This window comes from Rhipicephalus microplus, unplaced genomic scaffold (assembly GCF_043290135.1).
Source record: "Rhipicephalus microplus isolate Deutch F79 unplaced genomic scaffold, USDA_Rmic scaffold_14, whole genome shotgun sequence".
NCBI classification, from domain to species: Eukaryota; Metazoa; Arthropoda; class Arachnida; order Ixodida; family Ixodidae; genus Rhipicephalus; species Rhipicephalus microplus.
The window spans coordinates 34,844,392-34,854,306 of record NW_027464587.1 but is presented as its reverse complement, the minus strand read 5'-3'; the positions used below and the strand labels follow the sequence as shown (position 1 = coordinate 34,854,306).

Below are 9,915 nucleotides of genomic sequence, written 5' to 3'. Positions count from 1 at the left end.
CTGATGACAGAATAGTCAGCTCCAGTATCGACGAGAGCAGTCACACTGTGGCCGTCGATAAGAACGTCGAGGTCGATAGTTCGCCGTCTCGCATTACAGTTAGGGCGTGGCGTCGGGTCACGGCAGCGTCGGCTTGTTCCGCTGCTTCCATGTTGCGTCGTCAGGCCACCTTCGGTAAGTGAGCTTTCGCCGTCAGGGCTTTGCCTGGTTGGCGTTGTGTTCGGAAAGCTCCGTCGCGGCGTCGTCGTCGGAGGAGGATCTTCGGTAGTTCGTCGCACAGCAACCGCACCTCCACCGGTTGCTGCCCTTAGTTTCTCGGATACGGGCTAGGAGACCGGCCCCGCGTTGGGCCGGAGTACTGCCGGGGGTGCGGTGACATGCGGCGGCTGGGCGACGGCGAACGGGAAGGACTTCGTGGTCTCCATTGAGTTTCTGTCAGGTAGTCGGCGATGTCACGTGGCCGTTCCCCTGGCTGCGGACGTGGTGCATCGACGGCGAAGCCACGCAGTCCCATCTGTCGGTACTGGCAACGGCGGTAAGTGTGCCCGGCCTCGCCGCAGTGGTAGCACAGTGGGCGGTGGTCAGGGGTGCGCCAGACGTTGGTTTTCCTCGGCGCACTGCGCTGGCCCGCTGGCGAACGGTAGGTCGTCGGTGGGGGTGGGGGCGGCGGTGGTGTCTGGCGACGGAAGTGCGACGGGGCGACGTTTCGGCGTGGACAGGGAGGAGCGTTGTGGCGCACTGCAGCGGCGTAGCTCATAGTTTCTGGCTCGGGCAGTGGTGTTTGGGGAATTCGAAGCGATTGCCGAACTTCTTCTCGCACAATGTCGGCGATCGAATCCACTTGAGGTTGCGCCGAAGGCAACAGTTTGCGCAGCTCTTCCCGCACGATCGCTCGGATCGTTTCACGCAGGTGGTCGGAGTCACTAGCTTGAGCAGCAGCGCATTCTGGAGTCAGGCGACGATTATACTGTCTGGTGCGCATGTCAAGGGTTTTTTCAATGGTGGTCGCCTCGGATACAAATTCTTGGACGGTGTTCGGTGGATTCCTCATTAGTCCCGCGAAGAGTTCCTGTTTGACCCCTCGCATGAGGAAACGAACTTTCTTCTCCTCAGGCATGTCTGGGTCAGCGTGACGAAATAGGCGGGTCATCTCCTCTGTGAAAATTCCAACCTTCTCATTTGGTAGCTGAACCCGGGTCTCTAGTTGAGCAGCGGCCCTTTCTTTGCAAGCGACGCTCGCGAACGTTTGCAGAAATGCGCCGCAGAAGACATCCCACGTTCGGAGCGTGGACTCACGATTCTCTAGCCAGGTCCTTGCGGTGTCTTCCAGGTAGAAGTACACACGACGGAGCTTTTCTTCGTTGTCCCAGTGGTTGAGGGCGGCAACACGGTCGTATGTTTCTAGCCAGGACTGCGGGTCTTCGAACGATGACCCATGGAAAATTGGTGGTTCCCTGGGTTGATGCATGACCATCGTGGGCTGGGATGCGGCGGTTGTCATTGTCACTGCAGTTGCGGTCATGGCCTTGGTCTTCCGCGCCTTGTCTTCTAGAATCCCGTACTCCGGTGGTAGCCCTTGCTGTCGGCGGCTTGTTCGCTGCTCCTGGTTGGCGTCGGTGTTTTCTCCGCGAAGTGGGCTGGGTTCACGGCTTGACGGGGGCGTCCGGTACATGAACGAAGCAGCACCTCCACCAGATGTCACGGGGTCGTGACGTGGCCGAAGACAGGAGACTTCGTGTTGGGATTTAACTGTTTATTTGGGCGAACCTGTGCCCGGTAAAAGGAAAGTCCAATTACAGCAGCAGTCTCGCACAGATAGCAGTCTCGGACTGATAGCGGCGAACAGAGCGTCGGCCTTCGATCAACAACTACTCACAAGTGGCGAAGCGCGTCGGCATTTATACTCTTGCCATCGAATGTTCTAGCGTTATCGCTGGCGGTGGCGTAGGTTCCAGAACAATCTGTACCGTTCGCACAGTGGGCGTGATCTTATCGAAATGATCTACTACAGTCCGGAACCTTCTGGAAAACTGCAGGCGCGGTTTGCGCTGAGAATCGTGTGGTGTTTTGGGACGATAACGAAAACTTGGGAAATGGAACGTGGCAATATGACGGTACCCATAACGACAGGGAATGCAGATCAAACAACCGGGTTCTCTGTGAACCGCATGTAAACCGCAAGCGATGTTATCCGTAAACCGCATAACTCCGCTAGCCTGTTTCTCATACCCTAAATATTGATTTTGTCCGTAATATAATTTCTTGCAGCAAGTTTAGTTCCTCCGAACGAATCTGTGCAATGAACATCTTGAAAACCTTACGAGCTGTAAGCATTGCCAGAAAATAGTAGGGCACAAAATCGTATTACACCAACCCTCCCCCTCCCTCCAAAGCTTGTATATTAGGCTACAAAAGAAGCAAAGAAAGCAACAAGGGACAAAACACTTTTTTTAGTTCATATTTTATTGCAAACAACATCCAACCAGCATCTGGCCTAAATTTATTCAAACCATCCTGCCTCCTTTGCTGGAAGCTTAATTGTGTCCTCGCAGTGGGCCTATAATAAAGTAATAGGGCGAAAAGTCATACACGGCGCCAACCACATATACGGAGTCCATACACGTTTTCTCTACAAGCACTAAGCAAAAACTGAGTTCGCGTAATCAAATCATCTTTGTGGCTTGTTATGAAACAATAGGACGACAAAGTTAACGACGCAACACCAATCTCACATAGGGCCTATTTGAGTTATGGGCTAACAACCGACTTGCTTAGTGCACATATACTGCACCATTCAGGATCGATAGACAGACAGAAGGACGGACGGACACGAACAGTAAATCTGTCGCATGCTATATAAGTAAAGCGAATGCTTTTTGCCATTGTTGAGAGAGTTTCGGTGTGGTTCCACGTGTAATTGATGGAAAGAAGGAATACCCCATGGCAAGCCGCACAAAATTTAGTTGTGTTGCAACTGCGCAAGAGTCTACAGGGAACGCGTTCGTCAGCTCGTCTGTCTACCTCTCCAAATGCCCTTCCTGCTGTCCTCAGCTACCGAGGTGACATTGCAGGAACGCGAATATCTGCTCGCAAAGAAAACGCGAACGCGAGCGTCTGTTGATGGTTTCGAGCCTGGCGTTTTCCGCGACGAATGCGGCGACGGCTTTGCAAACCGAAGAATGCATGCAGGACCACATGTTCGACTAGTCATATTATTCGATTGGTAAACTGTGCTTCGCGAAGATAAACAAGCATACTCAAGTTAACCAGCTTTCGCTCGTGTATCCCGGCGCAGCTGAACGAAGCCGGATCCATTTTTTTTACCGTGAAAATTGTCGTGTTTACTTTGCTCAAACTGCTTTCCATCGCATGACTAAGCCAGTTTTTCTACGAATTATGCGGCGATATACTCAATCCACTTGCAATACAAAGGGTACTCACCTCACAAACACGGGAAGAAGTAGTCGGCTCCAAGCAATCTCGCTTCACTTGTGTAATCCAGCGTTTCTGTTGGTTAGAGCAAGTCGGGAAGCAGGACAGTCTCCAGAGGGTTTTGCATTGCGGCACGCAGTACCCTGGCATTTACACTCCGAAGTTGTTATACGCTTACCGCGAGGATGGTGTCGTAGCGGAAGCTATAGGTCTACGGTGTAGTCAAACGCAGCTTGCACAGCCGCGCCAGCCTGCAGCTGGTGCAGTGCGGTGGAGCAGGAACGCCTGGCCGCGAGAACCAACATGGCGCTTGTTTTCATAGAAACCGGGACTGGCAACATTGTGTTTTAGCGGGCGGCGGCAAGTGGTAAGGAAACTTGTTTTATCTAGGGACCTTAGCAAGTGGTGGTAGGGTAGCCACCCTAGTGGTGGGTCAAAGGCTGACACCATAAAGTTTCTCAAAATTAACTAGAGGGCACTCTGGCGCTGCGATCGTTCAGCGACCATGAGAGTCACGGAGAATGATGGGTAGTACACGGAGGTAGAGTGTACTAGAATAGGTCGAGTGGCGCGACCGCCGCTGTTTTCCTGAAGCTCCGTACGCGGTTGCGATAGAGGGCGCTACGAGCAATCCGGCTTGGTCGCGCATCGCTCGCGCAGTCGTGCGTTGCCGGGCTTCTGCGCCTTTGGCGACACGTGCGACGGCCAGTTTCTTACCGGTGTACAGCTATAGATACTGTCAGAGTAGCATTAAAAATGGTGTTTCCACACGATAATCAGGCTTTCGCCTCATAATATTGCCCCTAAATGTTGCTGCACTGGTTTCGCGGCTCTGAGCGTCTGCTACGGTGACGCGCGAATGCGCCCCTTGCGTAGGTTCTTCGCGATTCCGTTTTTTTTTTTTAGTCGTTTTACCAATTGAGAGAAACTGTCAAGTCTGCGTGCTGTCCGTCTCATTGTGCATGGCCGCAGTAAAGCGAAGCTGTAAATAGCCGTTGAACTTGGAATGAATGTCGTGAGCGAAAGCTACACGTGTGCTTTTGTCACAACGCCTCGGCTACGGGAAGGAATGCTTTAAATAACGATGCTAACAGAAAACTGCTTTTTCTTACACCCATATTAAAAGGACAACAGTGATGTCTGCATCCCTTAGCTTTTTATTGGATCAGCAACAAATATACAAATATCGTTCAATGTGTAGAAACAAGCAGCTGTAATTTAGCCAAAGGATAAAGCCAGGCATAAACCAACGCAGTTTTTTTCCACCTGTCAACAGCATATTAAATGTGTTTACAGACACGACTAAATAAAAATAAAGATGTTTAAAGCCGGCTGCTATATACAAAGAAATATCAGTCACACACACTATGCATAAAGATACATTTTAAAGGAAAACAAAATAAAAATAAAGATGCTTAAAACTTATTGCTTTACATATATACAAAGAAGTATCACTGTTACACTGGCTATGTACACAGATAAACTTCAAAGTACAAAAAAATCACTGTAAATACTATGTACAAAGAAAACTGTTACAGGTATGTAACAGGGCGAGTGGAGCACTCAGCTGTACGGGAATCCTACACGCACCTACGGAGCTTTAGGTGCTGCAGCCTCCTGCGCCGTTCTTCCTTAGCTCTATTGATTCCTTTAACCAAAAAGTGCAATCGAGTGACAACATAAAATTTTACCACATGAGACTTCACTGCTTTTGCATGTTGAGCACAGCCAAGGGATCTCCCTTCAACCCTGACCAGATGCAGCACATCTAAATTGCTATCACTGCGCTGTTCATTAGTGCTGAAGCAGTCTGTAAATGTGTCTTCTAAATATCTAACGAAGTCAAACAGCTCCTTAGACGGGTACGACAAACCACCTTTGTCGCAAAAGTTCGTAAAGGCCGAACACTCATGTTCCTTCCCTTCTGAAGCTGGAACAAGCAGTGAAGTACGACAAGCAGTGCATCCTGACTTCTGCACACACTTTCTAGCAACATATCCAGCCATGTAATATGCTAGGCGAGAGTCACTTTTTTTCCCCACAAGGCTTTAATGCTCAGTTGGGGCAGCAATACTGTCATGGCAGGCAGCGCTTTCTATCACGGCAAGATCTCATTGAGCGATGTGGTCATCAATTGTTTGCTGCAGGCTTGTTGCATCTGCCGAGTGTGCATCTCCAGTGTCGAGCAGTGATGTGAGCACCAATGGTGTAACGCTCGCACCGTGCACTGGCTTAGCTAGGCTATAGTAGCTCAGGTAGTTGACAGCAATTAAGAATTGCTCTGGGGTCGGATGGTCATTACAGCCCGACGACTGCCGCACAACTCCAAACAAGTTCTCGAGTGGATCTTGGCTTAGGTTACTCCTCATCAAATACCTGTAGCTTAGTTCTGTGGTAACATAGTCCAGTAAAGAAAGCACACTGGACAGCGTAACCCTCAGGCCAGTAGCTGTCTGCTTGCTAAGGAACCCGACGCCCTTGCCGACATGCTGCTCCCCCTTGTCAATGTAGTCTAGAAAACTGGAGAGCGCAGAACTACCACTTGAGTGCGGCCAAAGAGCCTCGGACTTGAATCTGGAGGTCATCAGTTTGATGAGAACACGCAGTCCCCGTCGCCTTCGCTGCAAATTGCAATGGCCCGGCGGCGGACGCGGAGGAAATTTCCAAGCCGCTTCGATCGCAGCGCCCCCACGCTAACTTTCCGCAGTTCGGGCTTCGCCAGGAAGCGTAGGCGGCGCCCGGCGATCGCGCCACTCGACCTATTCTAGTACACTCTAACGGAGGGTAGGGCAGTGCCTAGTCTTCGTACTTGCAGGAGGCGAGTCGTACTTGTGGCTTCGTTTATTGCTGTGTATCGTTTTTTTTTAAAGATTCAACCCTTTTTTCGAACTTCGTGGCCCAATTCGGAGAGGCAAGTCTAAAATAACAAGGCAGTGAAGCGCAACCACTGAACATTTGCTGATTTTTGTTTCGTGAGAAAACAGCTTCAAGCCACACGAACACACACGGAGCCAAGAGCAGGCCAGAAGTACGAAGTTTAGACAAATGTGTGTACTACTCATCATTCCCATGCTCGCTGAAGCGCTGTGCATTGCAGCTCCCATAGACACTAGCGCCAGAGTTTCCTCTAGTATATATTGGGAAAACTATGGCTGACACCAAGGAGGATTAAAGAAAAATTGCTGGAGTGGAAGCTCCCGCAATGCCTTGCCAGCAGAAGTGAAGCCACCTTTTGCCACTGCCAAGATGGCAGAAACATGCTATTTTCTGATAGTGCCCACTTGAAGATCAAGTGGCTTTGATATGTTATGTAAATTCTACGTTAGTTCTATATTAAAAGAAATTTGTTCCCGACAAAACAACACACAACGACGAGTATGGGTGACTGAATCTTCAACTAACTTTGACTCCGATTAGAGGCTCACTAAGGAAAAGTAGTAACTGTAAGACACACTTGGAGCACTATGTGACCCGACGAAGTTCACACATTAAGCTCGTTGGGCGTGCGACGGAAGCGCTTCGTTTTTAATCGCTGAGCCATAGCCTCCTTTATTTTCTGTGCCTGCGCTTTGCCGCCGGGATCAAAGGGAGCCGACCGTCAGGCTGAGTTCCCGCAATCACCACCAGGCGGCGCTGCCTTCCCAGAACCGGCAGAGCCTGTTCACTGACTCCGGTGCTACCGCCGGCACTGACGGGTGGGTCCTTCATTGCGCGTTTGTAAGCGCGGCAAGCTTAAAAAACAAAAGTGTGATACCACTCCCGTGTGCCACTTAAATATTTAGGAGAGAACATATGCAAGAGAGAAAGAGTAAGTACGCAAGATAGCACATTGAACAGAACACCATACCTTCAAGGAAACGGTAGAGAAACTTGTTTATTGCGTATTAATTCATTCGCAACCTGCGGAAACAAACAAGAGGGCGTCGATCGAAACGTTCCTCACACGCACACAGTCTGACGAGCTTTAGTACCCTCGTTGACACTGTTCACAAGCAGCAATCACAATTTTAGCAATCACAATTTTTTTTTTCTGATCGCCGCGTCACTTCTCGGGGCTTTTGTCGAAGGCTGCAAGTAGCGCGGATATTCTTCGAATACGCTAGGCACCACACCTTTCATAAGCCTTCGTGTTTTACATCCTTGCTTAAAATCAGAAGCAGCGAAATGACGACTGCACACGGTTGAGTAGCAGGAAGTGGTGTTCGGCGTCCAATTGTCTCGTGAAATGACTTTTATCCACTTTTGCCGCAACTCCTCGTCGCTTGGAATTTCGTGGAATGAAATTCCTACTTCCTTCTTTTTGCTTGAAGACTTGCAACCGGGCACGCAACAGTACGCCATCGCACCTGACGCGGGTCATCACAGCCGAATGAACCACGGAGACTTGTGTGCGTAGGCCGCTGCACGAGACAGAAACGAGAGAAACCGTAAACTAACATTCCTGATTACTTAGCGAAATTCGCCGATAGGTGCGCGGAAAAGCCTCACGAGAAAGAAGCACGAAAAATGATAGCAAAGCATGAAATCGGCCCTGCAAACACGAGGTGCAAACGACGTTGTTTGTTTACACGCACTCACTTATTGCCGCGTGTCATCTGTTCACGCAACACAATGAAGCAACAGTTAAATATCATACTTGCTGAAAGTACTACGCTGCGAAGATAGGTGCGTGGAAAAGTATTGCCAGAAAGAAGCGCGAAAAATGATAGCAAAGCATGAAACCGGCCCTGCAAACACGAGGTGCAAACGACGTTGTTTGTTTATACGCACTCAGTTAATGCCGCGTGTCATCTGCTCACGCAACACAATGAAGCAACAGTTACAATTATACTTGCTGAAAGTACTACGTACCGTTTTGGTCGTAAATAATTGGTGTTGCAAACGTATGCGACACGAACAAAGGTTTCCTGGAGATGCGTCGCCGCGGCTGAATGCGCCGACTCGATTCTGGGATGCGAGCGCCCCTGGCGGACAGCAGACGCAAAAAGAGAGGAGGATGCGGGAGGCGGCCGAACGGGCCCGGCGGACTGACTGCGCGGGCACAGAAAATAAAGGAGGCTATGGCTGAGCGATGATACTTCATAATGCCTCTAGTAAGATGGCCGCCACAGCCGCCATCTCGCCAGAGGAACGACTTCACTTCTGCGCAATCATTTCCACTACAGCAACTTTTTAAATCCTTCTTGGCTGACACCACCCCAAAACACGGAGGCGCGCGCACATGAAGGCTCCCTAGGTCACGCGCTCGCCGCGCCATAGCGTTTTGTCGCGTAAGAATTATTTAATTATTTTCATAATTAAAAATGTTAAATCAATCATACATAGTGATCAGGACACTTTTTTTTGTGTAGATTATCTTGGTATACGCAAAAAAATGAAATATGCAAGGTTACTATAACGACAGTGTCGACATCTTGTGACAATTCGTGCAACCACGGTCATGAACTTGTTAGCTTACGCGTAATGTTTTTGAGATGAAAACAAATAAAAACGTTACTCATTTGTAATATTGTCGCTGCGCAGTTTTTGCATCAGATGTACAATGCACAATGTTTCTGCAATAACAATGTTGTGGTTGCCTGTTTCAATATAGCCGCGCCAGATGGCGCCACCTATTCAACTGATCGGGGTTGGCATATATTCAGTTTCTATGTTCCAGGCCATTCTAGCTTTGGTAATCTGGCTGAAACCATGAAATCGCTAGAAGTTCTCGCACTTTGGCTTATTTTAACTCGACGGCTAGAGTATCCGCAGTGCGGATACTGTGAGTTCTTGCGAAGGTGGACCTTACAAGGCGGCCGATCCATGCTGTCCGAGATTTCGCGCCTTTGTGTCATGCTATTTGTATAGTGGCTAGCCACTATAATATTTGCGCTTAAAACCTAAATGTCAAATTGGTGGCTCTGGCCAGCCTCGGCCTTGCTCGCCGTCAAGGTAACATGATGCGCCAGCATGTGCGCCGGGGCAGCTTATCTCCGCTAGGAGGCCAGTGGTGGCAGCGTTGTTTATGGGCGCACAGACGCATCGCCCCAGCGATCTTGCGACGCATCTGTTTGGGGCTTCGCGCATGCGCAATACCGCCGCCCCAACGTCCTGGGCATGACCTACTACACTCCTGACCTGTTCAGATAGCGGGGTTCCTATGGGAGCGCGTGTCCCCGCTCTCGTTCAATCGCTCGCCGTAGGTGGCGCTACCTATAACCTGTTCGTCTGCTTCTTTACGGTTGTTTTGTAGGCGCTGGTATAAGAATGCCTGCTTTCTGTGGTGAACTGTCGGCATATATGTGACTATTTCTTCCCATACATTGCTGGTCAAGTAAGCTGTTCAGTGCGCTTAAGAATTTATAGCACACTGGTTGACAAACGTGGAAACCCGTGGATTTACATGATTTTGGACAGCCTATGCGTTGTCGCGTGCATTTTATTGCAAAAAAAATTCTGAATGTCTTTTAGTATTATTATTTCTGGATATTTCTAAATTGT

At 49.6% G+C, this 9,915-nt stretch overlaps 1 long non-coding RNA gene across 1 annotated transcript; it reads right to left on the bottom strand.

The window, feature by feature from the left end:
* Positions 1–7,280: 7,280 nt before the first annotated feature.
* LOC142784537 (uncharacterized) lies at positions 7,281–8,770 on the bottom strand. The gene is made up of 2 exons (XR_012888675.1): positions 8,284–8,770; positions 7,281–7,832 (listed from the first exon to the last, which is right to left on the bottom strand). It is a non-coding gene; the product is annotated as an uncharacterized LOC142784537 (long non-coding RNA).
* Between the last annotated feature and the right edge of the window lie 1,145 nt (positions 8,771–9,915).